Raw genomic sequence first — 20,504 nt, forward strand, 5'->3', positions numbered from 1 at the left:
TGAGTGTGAGTGATTATGCAAGTCAGTTGTGTTTTTGTTTTTGTTTTTTTTTTAATTGTTTGCAATAGATACAGAAGTATGAAATTACGTGGAAAACAAAAATACTTTCTCAAACAACTTGTACACCTTCAGGTACAGGTGGTCCTCAATTTGCAAGGGCTTATCATTTTTCTTTCGCTTTATGAAAGATAACACGTATCCAGCATTTTCCATAACATATCCTTTTCATTTAACTCCCACATGCCATGAATGGCGGGTCTTCTCAATTCTTTCTTAAATTCTTAGATTGGGTCTGAGGTCTCTTGGATCTCTCCAGTAGGCTGCTGTGACACACAGCTCCCACTGTGGCACCAGCATGTCTTGTCTGTTTCTGAATGGCAGTGCTCTCCACGTTAAAACCTAAGGGATTTTCATAAAACAAAAATGTAATATGTTGATGATCTGCTTAGAATCTTCCAGTGACTTCTGATTGTCCTCAGAACCCCTTACTAAGCAGGTAAAAGCCGGACTTCTTAAGACGACGTCAAGATCTTGCATGGAGAAGACACTGCTTCCGTCTCCGGTCTAGAGCTCTTGCCTTATCTACCACCACCTTCCAGACATAAATTCCATTTGCAGCCTTGCACACTTCCTTCTATACCTCTAATTGGCCAAGCTTTCAGACAGCAAGTTGTGTTTTTTTTTTTTTTTTTGAGTCAGGGTCTCACTATGTCACCCCCCATAGTGTGCTGTGGCGTCACAGCTCACAGCAACCTCAAACTCTTGGGCTTAAGTGATTCTCTTGCCTCAGCCTCCCAGGTAGCTGGAACGACAGGCACCTGCCACAACTCCAGGCTATTTTTTTGTTGTAGTTGTCACTGTTTAGCAAGCCCAGGCCAGGTTCAAACCCGCCTGCCCTGGTGTATATGGCCAGCGCCCTAACCACTGTGCCAAGCCACAGATGGCGAGTTCTGACACAGGATGTGGCTGATGCCTGGCACACACTCCCTGCAACCCCCTGTTATTTTACTTGTATTTGGCTAACTCCTTTTTCTTTTGTCTTAACTTAAATGCCATGTCCTTCAAGAAGTCCTGTTTAACGCCTGAACTAGATTAGGTCCCCTGCTGTTTCCAGAGAAACAAGTATATCCTCAACACTTAATTTATTACAATTACTTGCCTTTTCTAATAGATTTCAAGCTCCATAAGCACGTAACTATATCTCTCTAGTTTCCCATTATATTCTAGTGCCTAGCACATAGATTGCAAATATTTTTTAATTGACTGAACCTGGTCCAAATCACTCCCATATTCCTGCGTATGGTAGTGGTGCTTACCAAACAGCTATGAACGAGTTTCTCCGCTCCCTTCCTTCCTCCCTCCTTCCCTTCATCTTGCCCCTGTGGCCCAGGCTGGAGTATCGTGTCATGATCATAGCTCACTGCAACCTGGAACTCTGGGGCCCAAGTAATCCTCCTACCTCAGCCCCTTGAGTACCTAGGACTACAGGCGTATACCACCACAACCAGCTAACATTTTTATGTCTTGTAGAAATGGAGACCTTGCTATGTCGCCAGGCTGGTCTTCAACTCCTGGCCTCAAGCTGTGCTCTCGCCTCAGCCTCTGAAAGTGCTGGGGATTACAGGTGTGAGACACCATACCCAGCTTAAATTTCTCTCCTTTAAAGAGAGTTTTCAGCAGACCATTTTTGTTGATGTAAATGAACTTTGCTTAATTGTACTACATATGAACATACGTGAAAAAAGATATATACTCTTTATAGTTCCTATGCAGCTATTAAAACATATAAGAAATCACAAATATAAGGAATATTTTAAAACCATTAAAACTTAACAATATTAATATGATGAATTTTGCCAAAGCTAAGTTATCTATGTTGATTTTTTTTTAAGGTAAAACTATTATGTTGAATCCACAAATATACACTTAATGCAGATGAGTCCTTTGGCTTTTGATAATAGTGTAGAGAATACTTGTTTCCATAAATATTTTATTCAAAAGCACATTATGGACTTTGGAAGGCCTTGCTTGTTAGCTCAGGACTATACGACCCTATCAGACTACAGCTCTTCCCCTGAGCAGTTTTTGAGTTACAATTTGAATGATTTTCATGGCTCATAATTTTCTTGTTAGAGCTGTAAATGTCTTGTTCATTCAGAGATCAGGTTAGCATTTCAGAGTTACTAAAATCAACATCAAATATATGCCCAATTCAGCTATTACTAGAATTAGGAGCAGGAATATGTTTCTTGATTTTATTTCTTAGAGATGTGGAAAATGTTAACTGTTCAGCACGGAGCTAAGTGTCAGACTATTGAAGGAAGTCAGTAGGTAATAGAAATGACTCAGTCACACTATTTGGAAAACAACATGAACGTAACTTTCTTATCATCACCTCCTTTTTATAATTTTTGAACTGCTAAAACAAGACCTTTGTCCTGCTGTCTGTGTCATTCGACCTTCCCTGGGTATGACTGTATGTATCGAGTCTGTCTCTGTCCTGTCCTCATTAGCTTGTAGCAGTTTCTATAGTATGTTATCCACTGCTGTCATTTTATGGTGCCATGAAATCAATGTCTTGGTCAATGAAAGGGTCTTGATTTTTTTTTTTTTTTATCGTTGTCATCTGTGTTTCCCAGCACAGGAACCCTCCATGCCTCTGTAGTCACAAATGCACCCCGGCACTCTGTCAGTAAAGGGGTCATTCACGGGTCCAGCGCGAATTTATAGTCATTCTTTTAGATTAGCATTGAGATTAAAAGACAAAATTGAAAGATTATTCTGGAGAAGTTATAGACTTTTGAATGCGTTGGTGGTCCTGTAGAGGTCTTTAGACCCCTGTTTAAGAACACTTGCTTTTAGCACTCATAGTAAACTGGGCACACACACAGCCCTGGGGTATTGTGTTTCTGGAAGTGTTCTGGCTCGCGTGGGCCCTTATCCCTGTAATTGTCTGTCTCTCTTTAGCCAGGGTCCTAACCTACCCCTGCATCTTCCAAAACCCCTTCTTGGCGAGAAGGATGGCAAGCTTTGTTTTCTGGTCTCACTAAGGCCAGATAAGCTCTCCCTTGGCGTCTCTGTCCGGTTGTTCCTGGTTACCTGGGTAACCCTGCAGCCCTGCCTCTCAGGAGCGTGGAGGACGAGTTGAGGAAGTGGCAGTATCAGCAAGGGCACTTTTAGGGGAGACTGGGGGGGTTTCAGGTATATCAGATCCTTATCCTTAACATGAAAAGGAAAACTTGGTGTGGATGTAGGACACCCGCCCCCGCCCCGCCCCATTGAAGGTATGGTATTAAGCCAGGTATAACATCAGGGGAACTTAGCTAAGTCATTTTATTTTTTGGATGTGTGTTTTAACTGATTTATTGCGATAAAATACATGTATCATACAATTGACCAATTTAAAGTGTACAATTCAACGATGTTTAGTACATTTTAAGAATTATGTGACCACCACAATCAATTTTAGAGCACAATATCACCCAGAAAGAAACTCTATACCCACTAGAAGTCATTTCCCATTTCCCCCCATCCTACCAGGCCCTGGCAAACATTAATCTCTGTAGATTTGATTATTTTAGACATTTAATATAAAGGAAATCTTGTAGTATATAATTTTTTTCATATATTCTTATGGTCACTTCATGACTGGCTTTTTCACTGAGCATGCTTTTAAGATTCAGCATGGCCAAACACTATTCCATTGTATAAATATGCCATTTTTTTAAAGTGTAACATTCAGTAGTGTTAAGTCTATTTACATTTTATGAACAGGTCTCCAGAACTTTTTCATCTTGTAAAACTGAAACAAGATACACCACGTTTGATTTATCTATTTTTGCTAGTTGGTTGATGGACTCTTGGTGTTTTTCCACATTTGGGCAGTTGCATATGATGCTGCTATGAACGTGTGCGTACAAGGTTTTAGGTGGAGTTAAGTTTTCATTTTTCTTGGGTGTGTATCTAGGAGTGGAATTGACAGGTCATATGGTAATTCTTTATTTAACATTCTGAGGCGCTGCCCAAGGTGTTTTCCAAAGTGGCTGTGCCATTTTACAGTTCCCACCAGCAATGAGTGAAGGTTTCGATTTCACCACATTGTTATTTTGTTATTATTTGGGGGTAATAGCCATCTTAGTAGGTACAAAGTGTTGTATCTCCTTGTGGGTTTTGATTTGCACTTTTCTAATGACTAAGGATGCAGAGCATCTTTTCACGTGAGGACATTTCATAAAAATTCAGTGTCTTTAAAGTTTTTCTACATCCTCAGGATAACTGAAGAAGGAAACGTATCTTTCAGGAATTCTTGAAGGATAGAAATTGTGATGCAAATTATAAGGATTGAAAGATGAAGAGAGAATGGCCATCCTCATTGTGAGAACTGCCTGTTGGCAGGTCCAGAGTTAAGCAGGAGCAATTTAACAGTCTGATTTTCAGGAACCTGGTAAATGGAATCCTTATTGATGATAATAAGCAAGGGAGGGAAGAGAAAAGGTAGAAGATGAGGTGAGTCTAAGAGATGCCCTTTCAAATGCTAAAGTACCAGCACAATCCAGCCAAAGAATGGCCTTCAAATGATGGGAAAATATAAAAGCCATCTTTATATCCCCCAGTACGCCTTTGGTTTCTAGAACAAAGTATTTATTCTTGGTTTAGAGGAAGGTATAACATTGAATGTAGCCAACACGCCCAGAGTTTAGAATCATAAAATATAAGAATTAGAAGCTAATGGGTTCTGTGGGGAACTTCACATTAAATAAAAAGCGGTTGCAAATAAAACGTCTCTGTATTAAATTCTTAAAAGTTGGCCCCCTCCAATTATGCAGATTTCTTAAAAAGTAACTTATCTCTTTCAGGACTACCACCCCCCACACAGGAAAGGTATTTGTGAATTCCATGATGCCATTGAAGCCTTATTCATGGAAACATACTTTACCTTATTTTCCTCCAAATAAGGGGAGTCAGTTCTAACAGTACTAAAGAGTTAACTGTTGAGTTCTCACTCTATACCAGGCACTGTGTTAAGTACCACACTTTGTGTCATTTAATTGGCACAGTAACTCAGTGAGGTTGGTCCTACTCTTATTCCCAGATTACAGAAAAGGAAATGTAGGCTCAGCGTGACTACGTAACTTTGCCCAGAATCACATCAGCTGTAAAGAGGCAATGCAAGAGGAGTCGGGGCTTCCAGCCAATGCTCTCAACCACTGTACTCAATACACAAAGTCTTTCTTACCCCTCTTCGTCTTTCCAGTGGGAGCTGAGGAGATGTAGAAGGGGAACTTTTATACATGCTGACAGTATTATTGTCACAGAGATTTTGTGACTGCTACCCTGGCCTCCTCTCTGCAGGTGCAGCTGAAAGTGGCTGGAACCTCCCTGGGTACGAGGCCGTGCCTGCATCTGAAGTGGTAGCTGGAATCTTGTGCACACCTGGGAAAGTTGGACTTGATCCTAGAACCAGCCGAGGATTTTCACCCAGGGAGAGTCATGATTGGATTTTCTTTTCTAACAAAATACAGCTTGTGGCATCGAGGAGTGTGGACTGGACTATGTTGAGGAGGATGGCAGGGAGTTCAGTTTGAGTTAAAGCCTAGAAGTAGGCAGTGGGGAAGAGGAGGTCAGTGTGAAAGATTTCTGAGGTGAAACCATTAGCCCCTGCTTGTGGGATAGAGGACTTGAAGACGTTTGCTGGAATTCTAGCTTGGGAGACATGGAAGAGCGGCTGTCTTTGATGTGGAGTTGGAGGGTGGGGAGAGGTGGGGTCAGGAATGTAAAAGCCAGAGGTAGATGTGAGTTCAGAGCTCTCCTCTGATGGTCTGGGAATAGTTGTGCTTCTTGTGATTTGGGGTGCTTTTTCCAACTTAATTAGAAGGCAAAAGAAGTTAGTTTGCCCGTGTTTCAGGTTTTTAAAAAATTGACAAAGACTAGACTGTCTCCTACTCTTAGGTAGTTTTCTAAGGCAAGAAAAAGGTTTAAACTCTTAATTACTTTTACTACTGTTTCTGCTTTTGCAAAATTTGCACTTAGAAGGGAAACTTAGGAAGCATCTGAAAAGATGAGAGATGCTGACACTGCCTGGCAACCTTCCACCTAAAATTCAGCCTGGTCATGCATATGATTTCCCAGCTATCCAGTCCCAACATTGACTCAAGATACATCTTTAGTGTGAGGAAAACAGACACTAAGGAATCAGTACAGCCTGGAGCTAGGTACCCCCCTCCCTAATACCCCATTCAGCATTTGTTCAGCTTGGTAATCGTTAAGCAACAAAGTAGTATTCTGGGCATTTTGTTCTTGATTTAAATTTGGAGACCAGGCGCAGTGGCTCACACCTGTAATCCTAGCACTCTGGGAGGCCTAGGAGGGTGGATTGCTTAAGCTCAGGTGTTCCAGACCTGCCTGGGCAAGAGTGAGACCCCATCCCTAAAAAAAATAGCCAGGTGTTGTGGTGGCCTGTAGTCCCAGCTACTAGGGAGGCTGAGGCAAGAGAATTGCATAAGCCCAACAGATTGAGGTTGCTGTGGGTTGTGGACACTCAACCCCAGGGTGACTGAGTGAGACTTCAAGTAAATAAATAAACAAGATTTAAATTTAGGGGCGGCACCTGTGGCTCAATGGAGTAGGGTGCTGGCCCCATATGCCAGAGGTGGTGGGTTCAAACCCAGCCCTGGCCAAAAACTGCAAAAAAAAAAAAAAAGATTTAAATTTGGGTAGTCTCTATAGGCCATTCCATACCTTCAACCAAAGTATCTAACACAGTTTTACGTAGCTCCTGGAGTGAAACTTCCTGTGTTGTTTCATTTGTGTCTCAAGGGTGCAAAGTTATGTAAGTTGTTCATAGTAAAATGCTGGTGGAAAAAGGTAATTTGCCACTGCTAGGAGGTAAAGACTGCACACACTGAGTTTGGTGACTATCTTTGGTCCTTTCTCACAGCTGTCTGATGTTTATAGAGTGAGATTATTTTATGTCTAACTAGGGTTAAATGTAACAGTCTTCTGAATAATATAATGTAACAAGGTTTGTATTTTGTGCTTTGATTAAAAAATAAAAAAAGTGAGTAGAAGATTACCTGAGATTGAATCAGTATTTGGAACCTTGTTAATGATTAATTGAAGACACACAGAGTAGAGTGCTCTTTTTCTTCTTCCTTTTTCTTTTTTTTTTTTTGAGACTGAGTCTCACTCTGTCACCCTGGGTAGAGTGCTATGACATCATAGCTCACAGCAACCTCAAACTCTTGGTCTCAAGCAGTCCTCTTGCCCCAGCCTCCCTAGTAGGTAGGACTACCAGCACCTGCCACCACGATGCCCAGCTAGTTTTTCTATTTTTAGTAGAGACAGGGTCTCACTCTTGCTCAGGTTGGTCTCCAGCTCCTGAGCTCAGGCCATCCACCTGCCTAGGCCTCCCACAGTGCTGGGATTACAGGCATGAGCCACCACACCCGGCCAGTTCTCTTCGTCTAATCGCCTGCGTAGAGCAGTCTTTTGGGGTTCAGATACTTACAAAATACCCTTTGCCACTCTGAAAAATATATATTTATTCTTAGACTTAAGGTACATACATATATATAGACATATATTTGTATTTAATTAATTAATTTATTTATTTATTTGCCACTGTGCCGCCCTCAGTAGAGTGCAGTGGCATTATCACAGCTCACAGCAACCTTGAACTCTTGGGCTTAAGTGATTCTCTTGCCTCAGCCTCCCAAGTAGCTGGGACTACAGGTGCCCACCCCAACACCTGGCTATTTTTTTGTTGCAGTTGTCATTGTTGTTTAGCTGGTCCAGGCTGGGTTCGAACATACCAGCCTCAGTCTATGTGGCCAGCGCTGTAACCACTTTGCTACGGGTGCTGAGCCGACTTAAGATATATTTGAACAGAACACCAAGTTTATGATTCTTAGCCTATTTGTTCTTATGTTAATTTGCACATGGCATGATTACTCTTGGGTCTCTGGTAGTCATTTTCTTCTTTTCCCCACTAACACTCTTCTCCCTTTCTGTCATATCATATTATATCATACTATGTACAGGAATACCGAAACAGCACCTTAACCGTTATCTCAAAAGTTAATGACAAATGTGAATAGACTTCTTTATAAAACTTCATGATTGATGTTTGGAAAATAATTGGCAAACCGTAGTACCTGGTTACCTATGGTTTGGTACAGATGGTGAATAGATTTGTCTTACTATCTTCAGTGGCTTTTTTCTGTAGTAAAAGAAAATCATTGAAAATCTTACGAGGTTATGGGGTCTTTGGCCTTTTTTTTTCTTTGCCATCTTTTGGGGTTTTTTTTTGTTTGTTTGTTTCTTTATTCTAATCTGCTTCCTATTTCTCCACTTTTGCTCTTTTCGTTCAGGTATTTATAACTTTTACTTCATTTGGAATTGAAAATTTAGGTCATTGTGTTTCTGTTGACCTAGGATTGGCTCCTTTCCTTGGTTGATGTCTTCCTCAGTACGTGGCAATCTTTTGCAGAATTTCAAATTTTTATTTTACAAATTGGAATGTCACTTTCCCGAGAGTATATTCCATCTCCAACTTAAATGCCGGTTCTCGCAGGAGAAGTGCCAGAGTTTAAATGTAAATTATCCGCTGACATCACCAAGTTTGGCAGCTCTCAGTACGTGATCCCTGAATGGAGTCGCCCTGGGTGCCGGTGGGCAGCTTTATCATGGAAAGTGGAACACGGAGAGCATTGGGTCTTCAGAAGTGCTGCGCATCCCAGATAAAAAGGCCAAAACTACCCAGAAACAGTTAGCTGTCGGTGCTTCCTGTACTCGTTCTGTACTCTTCGTTACTCTTCTAAGGTGATGGCAGAACGTTGTTCTGTTGTTTATTATAGAAGAGGCAAGACGTGAACCAACCCAGTCATACTTTGTATCCAACACGTTTGTGTTCTCTTCTGCTTTCTTCCTATCTCTAAGAGATCTTCCTTAAGAATAACCATGTTATCAGAAATATATCTAATTGTTGATGAAGTGTCTGTACTTGCTGATTTAACTTTTCCCTGGGTTCTGTCTGCTTGCTGAAAGCAGCTGCCTTTCCCTGAAGTGGGTGCTTGTGTTTTTGTTCTCTTGTGCTTCCTACCCCATGCCAGGTAGACACAGTAACTGCCTAGCTACGTGTGTTCAAAACTTGTGTGAAACAGTATTTTTAAGAAGTTTAACTCTGGCCAGGAGTGGTGGCTCACGCCTGTAATCCTAGCACTCTGGGGGGCCTGAGGCGGGTGGATCGCTTGAGCTCCGGAGTTCAAGACCAGCCTGAGCAAGAGTGAGACCCCCGTCTCCACTAAAAATAGAAAAAATTAGCTGAGCATTGTGGTGGGCACCTGAAGTCCCAGGGTCTTGAGAGGCTGAGGCAGGAGGATTGCCTGAGCCCAGGAGTTCAAGGTTGCTGTGAGGTCTGACCCCATGCTACCCCAGAGTGAGACACTGCCGCAAATTAAAAAATTAACTTACTGTTTTGCTTAAATTTTTCCACAAATTTGGGAGAGGATTGGAGTAGAGTAGAAATTGGGATAACATTTTGGGAATTTTAGGTGGGAATAGTTTATGGCCAAAGATGAATAAAGATTGTTTTGTTTTGTTTTTTAACTGTATTACAGCCAGCCTTTTAGTCCAAAAGATGTACTTATTCTCTCCAGACTGTGAACAGTTGTCTTGTTCTCACCAAAGGCAATTTTGCTGAAATGTTCTTGGAAACAGTGTGTACAGGCTTCTGTAATCGTACAGGGGAAAGATCAGAGAGATCCAGGGAACACCAAGATACCAATTCAACCTGTCCTCTTTGAAAAATATTTGACCCCTCTCCTGTAACTCAACAACCCCTCAAAGCTTTCAACACAAAATTGCAAAATAGAAAAAAGATCAAAATCAGCTTCTGTGTTACAGCCTTCTGGCAAGAGGATGCTAGAAGAAGAAAAAACAAATTTCTAATTGTAAAATTGCATATATACCCTTTTAAGGTTCTCCTTGTATTTTTATTTTTGTTAACATTTTAATTATTTTATTTTTTCTTTTATTATTTATTTTTATTACATCATAACTGTGTACACTGATGAATTTGTGGGGTTCAGTGTACTGATTTGATAGACAATGTGAAATGCTTACACTGCACTGAGTCACACATCCATCACAATTGTACTCTTAATAGTTTTGAACTGTACCATTGCCTCATGCACATTAAGTGAGGTCCCCCAAATGCCCTCCCTCCTCCGGCCTCCCCTCCTTATATTTTTAATGACCTAATACTTTGAGTATTTTGATAAATTCTTACAGAAACATGGAGCTACCAAATACCAAAGCCAGCTGGAGGCAGGGAAGGACCAGGTGGGTATCAAAGCTCAGGCTTCCTCTCCGTGGCTTCTTCCTCTTCCTCAGGGGCTCAGGTTTGTGTGAAGAATGGATTGACAATATTGAAATGTTCCAAATATATGAACACATTAGACTATGATATAAAACAAGACCCTTCTATAAAACTAACAGTTGAAGACTTAAAATATGAAATACATCTTTACAATTGTGTAGGATGGAAAACTATCATAATTTAAACTGTGGAATCAAACGTATGGCATGGTTTTCACAATTCTAACTTTTATAATTCTAAGTTTGTTGATAAAGCCCAAGTGTTTTCCATGATGCTCCTAAAACAAATTTGTAAGGTCAGAGAATTGGCTGTTTCACAGCAAATTTAGAGAGCCTTTTGATGCTGAATGACTTAATCGCTTATTAATCTTTTCTATGGGGAATGTTTCTTTCCTGGTCAGCTGTCTAAAATATTTGGGACATTATATCTTGTGGGAGTTGCCATTAATCAGGAAATGCTTGTTCATAGATGTAAGCCAGGCCACATGTAGCAGTAAATGTTATTTGTCACTATGGAAACTGAAAATCACAAATGGGATCATCTTAAGGATTAAGCATTGTGCTACTCATGGGGATAAGTTCTGTCCAGATTTGGTTCAGTCCACTCAAATATTTATGGGGCACTTATGATCAAAAGGTCTGTGGGGTACTTTGTTTAATGACTAAACTTCTTCTCACAAAGCCAAAAAAGATCATTAAAGGGAAAAACTAGAAGTAAAAGGTAGCAGTTTGTATGGATTATAAGCTTGTAACTATAGACCCGTAGCTCTGGTGCTGCCAGAAACTAATTATGTAGACTTGGATGCATCTTTTCACTTCTTTGAACCTCAATTTCCTCATCTGTAATGAGAAAAAGGTAGACTGTATGACCTCTAAATGATGAGTCTGCTTTCCTTCAGAAGAACAAAACTACTTTTAGTGATATATTAAGAAGGGTGTCATATTTGGATGTGTCTCTTTATATCAGGAATAATGAGAATTATTGTTCTACTTTTAATTACTTAATCACCTGAAAAAAGAACAAAAGCCAAAGACTGGGCCACGCGTTGCCATTTACCCAGGGCTCCTGCCTTCCTCGCCACTCAGTATATATTGCCAGAGATGTCATTGTCATCTAGCGATGATGAAGTGTACAGTAATCTGAATTGTAGATGTTGAATTTGACATGTAGATAAAAGGTGGCATTTAAAGAGCACAGTCGCCATACATATATAAAAGTAAGGATAGTATCTTAGCCTGTAATTCAAAGATGTTAAGAGTCTGGTAGAAGAAGAGGCTGGCTGAACTGATTAGTGAGAATGTTTATTCATATGTCCATTTAATTCTTAGTTCTACTGAGACTTTGCCAAGACTATCATGTAGTAGTTCCTGTCATGGGAATGTCTCGTGTGGAATTTGAATCCTTTAACATTAGTTTTCTGGTCTTATGTGGACAAGGCAACCTTTCTTGCCTATTTTCTCATTATTAAGTGGGGGAAATATCTATCCCATCCATATCCCTCAAGAACATTATGAGGATAAAAAAGTTACCTAAATGAAGTTATAGACTAATGTTATTTCATACAGGCTAAGCAGCCAGTTAGAATTTTTTGGACATGATTCAAAATACAAAGACACATAGGAGGTGCTAATTAAATGTTAATTGGCATTTTTATTTATTTAATAAACAAAGAGTACTTACCCTGTGCCAGTGTTCCAGGTGCTTTGCAAAAATTAATTTATTTGATTTTCACAAGAACCCTTTGTATGCTGTTTTGTTTCATGAGGAAACTGAGGCACTGGGATGTTGAGGAACTTACACAAGGTCACAGGTAATAATGAATGAATCTGTTTTTAAAGGAAGAAAAAATTAGGTAAAGAAAGACTGTTGAACTTTCTTTGTGTTGCCTTTGGGTTCCAAGAGCACCAGATAGGATGACACATCATGTAGTCAGAGCGGGGGGGCGGGGGGAGCAAGTCAGCCTCTGGGAGAGCGTCTTTCTTCCCTACTTCCCAGACTTCCTTCCACCCAGAGCTGTCTCCTGCTGGACCCATTTAAAGCTTCAGTCGTGCCCTCATCTGCTCCACTGACACTTGTGCTTTCTTGGGGCTACCGAGGTTATGTAATAGGTTTCTCTCTGTGGTTTAGGGGTACAGCTACTAGAGGAGGATTTACTACCTAACTCTCCATCCCTCCTCCCACCTGGTATTTGGCTGGCAAGGAGTGTTTTTCATAGACCACAGACCTCCATGGTTAAAGCATTACAAGGTTCATGGACCATACAGAGTTCTAGGCTCCACTTTACACCTACTGAATCAGTCTTTGCAGATGGGGCCCAAAAATCTCTATTTTAAGCTTCCCTGGATTAGAGGATGTGCATTTGAAGTACAGGAGTTCCATGAGACAAGTTTTTCTACAGAGAGTGAAGAGAGATTCTAATCCTGCTGCAATTATTTTCTCTGCTGGTTAGGGAGGGAGATGGCAGGCTAGTGGGAGATCAAGGGGAAATTCAAGGGAAAACTCTGGAGTCATCTGGAATTAGAGGTTAGCTAATTGTGGCTTGTGGGACAGCTGCCTGTTTTTTCAAATAAAGTTTTTTTGGAGCATAGCCATACTGGTTAGTTTGTGTATTGTCTGTGGATGCTTCGCATTACAATAGTAGGGTTGAGTAATTACTATAAAGAATACACTTCCTACAACGCCTGAAACATTTACTATTTGGCCCTTTATAGAAAAAGCTTGTTGGGTAGCTAAGCTATCCAGTAGAACTTTCTGCAAAGATAGAAATGTTTCTACTTGCTCTGTCCAGGATAGCCACTACCACTTGAAGTGTGGGTATGGAGCACATGAGGTATGGATAATGTGACTAACTGAAGTTTTTGAATTATTTAGTTTTAATTAATTTTTTAAAATTAATTTAAACATGGCTCCCATGTTGGATAATGTGTAGGACTAGACCGAGGCTTTCAGGGTGGGATTGGCTACAAAGGGTTGAATAGTGACCAGGGGCTGCTTCAGGCCTCTGGGAAGAGGGAGACCAGGGAAAGAAACATCTAGCTAGAAAGGGTGCATTTGGGAAGAAATATTGAACAATCCTCATTTTCTTCTCTTGTGGTTATTAAGTAACCTGTGTTGGGATCTAGTTCTGCCCCTTAACAGCCTTTTGACCATGGTCAAATTACTTAGCCTGTTTCTTCCGTAAGTTCCTCCTTTGTAAAACAAGGATAGTGATAATGCCACCTTCTCAGATTTTTAGGAGGTCTTAAATCTTAAAAAAGTGTCTTGCAATTAGTAAAACTTGGTCATTGTTTGCTGCTCTTATTATTTCTTGAATTTTTCATAGCATGGTATACGAGAATAATCCTTATATTGTATTCCCCACCCCCCTTTTTTTTGTTTTAAGAAAAGTAGATTCCACCGTGGTAATTTGTATATTAACTTGGCTAATGTAGTCTGTTCCTAGTTTGAAGACCAGCTGTGTTTCTGTCTCCTTCTGTGCAGGTTCATTGCAGTAAATCTGGTGGGTCCAGCATGTGGCCTCCATGGTGTGGCATTGTCTGGGTTTTATTGATGGCCACTGTAAACATTGCTAGATGGCCGGGATATTTGGCAGAAACTCTTCAGAAATAAATCAGGCATATTTATTTAGAATCAGGACATTTCTTAGTGTTAGTACTTACTCCTGAAGCAGAAGAAGTCCTCGTAATATTTGAAAGGAAGTATGTTTCTATTTTATTTTGACCCGTGCAGTCTCCTAACATGAAGTAAGCTCAGTGTCTTCCCTTTTATAGAAGCTGAGCAGGGCTGCCAGGAACAAATTGGGAGGTGGGAATTAACAATTATTTGTGTAAATGATAGCAGCAGTAGGAATTAAAAAAAAAAAAGTGAAGAAAAGTATTCAGAATCATATAACTATGGTTTTTAAAAAATTCAGTGATTCCGTAACTCTCATCTTTAGTATTATGTACTAATGATCCAGTGCTATATTCTTGCCGTGGGCGAACACTATCACTTAAAGACTTACCAGATTCCAGTGAACGCAGCCTCTTGAAAATCTACTTTTAGGTTTTCTGAGACAACAATGATATAATTATACCTTTTAGTCCTTAGATCTGTTCTCTAAGGCTGGGATAACACTGTTCAGCAGATATTATATGCTTAACTGTTGATCTCCAAAACTGCCTTTTTGATCTGTGAAGACTGTGTTGCTTAATAAGCAAATAATAGAAGAAGAAAGCCTGCCCTAGATGGCAAGATCTGTTTTATTATGTAAGTAGTCTCATCCTTCAGGCCATAGCGTTCTGTTCTAGCTTGTGTTTGAGATGCATTGAGCCTGCCGAGTTTTCATGGGCTCATTTTACAAAGAACAGAAATGAGAAATGTCAACCATTAATATCCTCTAACTTGAAATCATGCATAGCCTGAAACTTCAGTCATCTTAGGCAAGGGAGGGGGGATGCAGAAATATGGAAGTCTCTGGTGTGATGTGGCCCCCAAGGGCCCTGGCTGTCCAGGACGCCCAGGTGTTTGGCTGCGGGCTCTGTTTTTCTGTGCTTTTCCCTGCCCCTCCCTGCTCTGCGTCTCCACAGTGTATTTGCCTACTAGTTTACATCGACTGCCTTTCTAGTACACTTACAGCCGTTGACACCCCTTTGCATTGCTTCATCTGAACAAGAGCAAGCGGTAAAAGCGTTTCCTCTGGCTATAAATTCAATATTTTTCCTTCTCCTTTTGTTGAACTGTAGAGATTGGGTGCAGCTTGCAGTTTAGAAGATTGGTTCCAATTACCAATTTCCTGGGGGTATAAACCTTATTAATATACATTGCAGAGCTAGAATTAACGAGTAGAAGCTATGGAGAAGACAGACTGGAGCTCAGTGTAAGGAGATGTTTGTTGAGATCGAGACCTGGACCTTAGTCTTCTATGGAAAGACCTTGGACATGCTCAATCAGATTTTATTAGGGATGTGGAAATAGATAGGAAGCTAGCAAGATGGTCTCACGTCCTGTGATATTGTACACTTGGAGGATATTATAACAAATATTTTCCTGTTAAATCTGTGATGTTACCTTGTTTGTAGCATTATGTACAAGCAACTGTTTCTTTTTCCCTAAATTGTAGGTGAGACTAAGTTATCAATTGTGATCCTCTGATTGCATACTTTTGTTCTAATGCTGTGTGTTGTATAGTCACATCTGCCCTTGAAATTCATTTTAAAATTAATTAATGATTTCCTAGTTATAATATACCTGACTGTTTTCAAAAGTTATTTATTTGGGACCTGCTCTACCCATCACACCATGCTAACTTCATGGGAGGTAAAAATAAAAAAGAGCTGCTTCTTTTGCATTCTAATTGGGGAAACAGACACGTGTACATTAGCCAGAATATAAATGAAACTATGAAAGGTATTACAATCAAATTATTTGAGAAGTGTAGTAGAAGCCGTTTAATTCTTCCTGGAAGGAGCCAAAGAGGTGGTATGGAGTGAACTTCTAAGAGAACTGAGGTTGGGAGAGGCGATGATGATAATAAGTAACATTTATTTGGTGTGTGTTATGTGCAAGGTATTTTTCCATATGTTTTGCGTGTCTCTGTCTGGTTGGGCGCTGTTGCCTTGACTTTGCAAATGAGTGAATCGGTTAAGGGCAAACAAAGAATGTCCAATGGTATGGTGTAGCTGAATATAGGGTTGGTAGGGACTGGGAACTGAACAAGAGGTGGGAAAGGTAGACTGGGGTGAGATTATCTTATCCAGAGGAAAACCGTGACTTCCAGAGTCTCTTCTAGGACCATGAGAGGCAAAGTGTTCAATGCAAAATATTTTGGTATCGGAGTGATGAGTTTTAGATTCCAGTGCTAGACTGTAATACAGGAGGGTCTCATAAAGTTGGACATGGTCATAAACCGGAGAGAACGCCAGACTACTAATAGTTAAGAGATCTGGGTTTGATTTTTGGGTTTGTTTTGGATTTTTTTGTTTTGCTAAGAGCCTTGGGCTCTTTATCCAATAATGTAAAGAGCAGTGATAGAACTGCCCCGTTAGTATGTAAAAGTTCCAGGCTTGGTGTCTTATATCTATATGGAAAGGACTTAATAAATATTGATTGAATCTAAATCAGAAAGTAAGATTTAAGTGGTAGCTCTTGCCCAGCCAACTAGACACTTTTATATATCTTATTTCCTTTGAATCCCCCTTCAACTTTCAGGTTCAACATCCTATTTTTCCCTGCTGCGACTATTGCAATTGTCTCCAAACTGATCTCTGCATGATATCCTGATATAGTATGCTAGATTATTTTATTTCAAGTATATGTATATTTCATGTATCATGTTATTGCCCTGTTTAAAGATCCTCAGTGGCACTCCATTTTCCACAGAATGAAAAGCAGAGTCTTACCTACTTAGCTCTAACAGTTCCAAAGTTAATCTCTGCTCACCTGCCTTTCTCTTCTTATTTTCAGCTCCATTGCTATCTGTAATCCTTCCAAGTCCAAACTGATTTCTCCTTCCTTTGTTGCTCTTCACATCTCTTGTAACATTTTTCATCTAATTGCCTATTCAGCCAGCAGGAAGGGTGGTGAAAGTGGAAGTGGGAGCCTGTGAAAATTCTCCCTCCGTTGCATTTTCTTGGGGAAGTACAGTGCACGTGGTTTTCTACCTGAAGGTGGAGAGGAGATTTCTAAAGAGGAGAATGTATGAAATTGTCATTTAGGAAGGGGGAAGCATGATGGACTAGGGAAATGTACTAGGATTGCCAGGACCTACCTGAGACTGGTAGTCAAAAATTTAAAATAGGATTTGTTGGTCAGTGATGAAGGCTTTTCTCTAGATATGTTCAGCAGCCTAGGCGCAGGTGCAGAGTAAGCAGAGATTTGGATTTAATAAGAACTGTGGTATGCCAGATGAGTTAGGTTAACAGGAGGCAAGAAGAGCTTCAATACAAGGAAAAAAGGCAAGTGGGAGAGAAAACACAGGGGAACTGAGGGACTGTGAAAAAGTATAGGATCAGTGGAATTTTGTTTCAGTGGAATGACCAGATTATTAGAGTGAATGCCACAGGGAATGATTTGGACAATTAAGAGTTGCAGAAATGCTTCAGAGGTAAATTGAACTTTCTGAATGACTAGATATCAGGAAAGCGGGAAAGAATGGTATCAGGGAAGATGCTCAGACTTTAGCTTGGGTTGACTAGATAAATAGTTTTCACTCTCAGATTTTTACAGGGCAAGGCTGGTAAGAGTATAGAAAATAAGGATTGGCTGAGGACTGTGGCAAACCGGTAGCCACGTGGTCTGTCTGCACGGTGGAGGGTAGCTCAGCCACCGTGGTTGTTAACATGGGGTATGTGGATCATGGGCTGCTAGATCTTCTAGTACTTCAGGAAACAGAAAGAGTTGGGATTTGGATGTGCATCCTCCCAGTTTATAAATACTGACTTAAAAAAAAAACTAACCATGGCTCGGCACCTGTAGCTCAAGCAGTTAAGGCGCCAGCCACATACACCAGAGCTGGCGGGTTTGAATCCAGCCCGGGCCTGCCAAACAACAATGACAACTACAACCAAAAGATGGCTGGGTGTTGTGGCGGGCACCTATAGTCCCAGCTACTTGGGAAGCTGAGGCAAGAGAATCACTTAAGCCCAGGAATTTGAGATTGCTGTGAACTATGATGCCATGGTACTCTACCCAGGGCAACAGCTTGAGGCTCTGTCTGTCTCAAAAGAAGAAAACAAAAAACTAAACACAATATCAAGTTGTGTTTCAATCACAGATCACCACGTTTTCCTTTGAGGACGTTTCTTCCCATCAAGGAAATAAGATTTTTACACATGAAACTACATCTATAGATTCAAGGAAGAATTTTAAGCCGCTCGAGATGGAGGCAAACCTAGTACTGAGTTGAGTCATCCAGGCTACAGGCACCAGGATGATTCTGGGAAGGGGCACGTGGGAGGTCACAAGGTCTGACCAGCGTGTGCTATCTCCCAGAGCCACCAGCCTTGCTCTTGGGCAAGAATTCTTTGTGGTTTCCATTCCATTCACCTGGAACAGTTTCACTGAACTTCAGTTTTATCTTCTGCTTTGCATTTCCAAATAGATAGCAGAGTGAAGTGGTCATTGGCCTGGTGACCCTTAGCCCAGATCAGTGAGGCCATGCTGAGGGTGGCCCTGGCTATGAACTGAGGCAGGGAATTGGCCCTGCTAACTTCAAGCCATAAGCTGCCTGTGAGTCTGCATCTGGAAGCATTTTATCCATGTGGAGCAGCTGCCGGGGAAGTGAAGATAAAGCCATATGCTCACAGGAGTTGGGACCAGGACCTCCATTTCTTGGTTTAAGCCTGCTCATCAAGCTTCTTTTGGATATGAGCTGGGCCAGGAGACTGGAAACATTGGCAATTGGTTGGGAGACAAATTCCTCCAGAAAAGTAGCTGTTGCTCTTTGGCATATGTTATATCCCCTTTGTGTACTAATAAGCCCTGTGCTGGGCCCAGGGACTTGACTTAAAGGTGCACAAGACAGATATATGTGCCTTCTGTCATGGCAATTTAGGTAATTTATTTTTTATTTATTTATTTTGGTTTTTGGCCGGGCTGGGTTTGAACCCACCACCTCCGGCATATGGGACCGGTGCCCTACTCCTTGAGCCACAGGCGCCGCCCTATTTTTTATTTATTTTTTTATATTTTTGAGACAGTCTCACTTTGTCGCCCAGGCTAGAGTGCTATGGCCTCAGCCTAGCTCACAGCAACCACAAACATCTCTGTTCAGGGGATCCCTCAGCCTCCCCAGTAGCTGGGACTGCAGGCACCAGCCACAACACCTGGCTAATTTTTCTATTTTTAGTGGAGACAGGGTCTTGATCTTTCTCGAGCTGGTCTTGAACTTCTGAGCTCAAGGGATCCTCCTGCATCAACCTGCCAGTGGCATGAGCCACTGCACCTGACTATTTCTTGCTTCTTTTGATTCATTTATTCATCAGATTTACTGTGTGCCTACTGTATGCCATGCAATGGAATGGCTATTGGAAATTTTAAAAATTGATCAATGTGAATCTACTCAAGGATAAGTGGAGAAGTGACGTACTTTTATTTCTGTTCTGTAACTGACATCCGCAGAACTCTGTGAGTCCACAGATGCTCAGTGCTGTGGGAGATACTGAAGATGACTCATTCCCTGCCCTCAAGGAGTTTACAGTCTGTTTAAGAGAAGAAAACCTGTACCACCTCCAGAATCACATGCATACTGCTATTTAAGTTTTTTGCTATTTGATTATTTATATGTCAGACTTCAGGTGTTTTTGTATTCCCAGCAGAGTACTAGTACCAAAGTGCTAATAAATTTTGGTTAAATTAATGGATAAATAACTGTGCATTTATCCATTAATTGGGTATGACAGAAATTGACATGTTGCAATAATACTTATGAAGAGTGATTCTTTTAGAACGAGTGACATTTGAGCCAGGTCTGGGGAATTAGGTGGCAGGTCCACCTGAGAGCAGAGGAAGAGGAGTGCCAGGCACCAGAAGTGGCTCAAGCCACTCACTGAGGAAACAATGTGGGGCTCTGCGTGGTGGTGAGCACAGAGCGAGTGGGGCCATGTGGGGAGGTGAAGAGAAAGGGTAGGGGCAGATGATAGATGGGGCTTCACTTGCCGGGCAAGGGAGTATAGACTTTATTTAGCAGGTAGTGGAATTTTTAGAGAGGTGTTGCAGAGAGTACTTGCAGAAGCTACTTTTGATGTCAGTGTGGCAGGTAGATTGGACAGGTTGCAGGATCAAAATAGGATTTTATTTTGAGAATGGAGGAGAACCAAGTGCATGCCTGGAGGCTGCAGGGAAGGAACCAGCAGTGGCTTTTCTTGTGGTGCTAGGTCACTCTGAGATGATAAGAGAGGAGAAGATGGGGGCCTGGTCAACACAAGTGCTGGACATCCTCAGCAAAGGCCCTGCTGGAGAGAGATGCCATGCCCTGGAGGAACCGGCCAGACCGTGGATTCTGGGCCTTTGAGGCTCCTGTTGTAATGACTAACCACCGGCTTTCAGCTAGGTGGGGGGGGGGGGGGACAAAAAATAAACCAGGAGAGGCTAATGATAGATCACTCCCACGGCCTCCTTGTCCACCCCCACCCCCCACATCTAACAT

The 20,504-nt window shown here is 41.3% G+C and overlaps 1 protein-coding gene across 2 annotated transcripts in view; it reads left to right on the forward strand.

Annotated features, from left to right (window-relative positions):
* Positions 1–20,504, forward strand: part of LRRC8D (leucine rich repeat containing 8 VRAC subunit D) — a 104,187-nt gene that overhangs the window by 21,514 nt on the left and 62,169 nt on the right. The window contains exon 1 of one of the 2 annotated variants that reach the window (XM_053590839.1): positions 10,327–10,341. The exons of the other annotated variant lie outside the window; for it this stretch is intronic. The gene's annotated coding sequence lies outside the window, so the exon portion shown is untranslated. Of the gene's footprint in view, positions 1–10,326; positions 10,342–20,504 lie in introns of those variants that run through there. 2 annotated transcript variants of the gene reach the window in all.

This window comes from Nycticebus coucang, chromosome 5 (assembly GCF_027406575.1).
Source record: "Nycticebus coucang isolate mNycCou1 chromosome 5, mNycCou1.pri, whole genome shotgun sequence".
Classification (NCBI taxonomy): domain Eukaryota; kingdom Metazoa; phylum Chordata; class Mammalia; order Primates; family Lorisidae; genus Nycticebus; species Nycticebus coucang.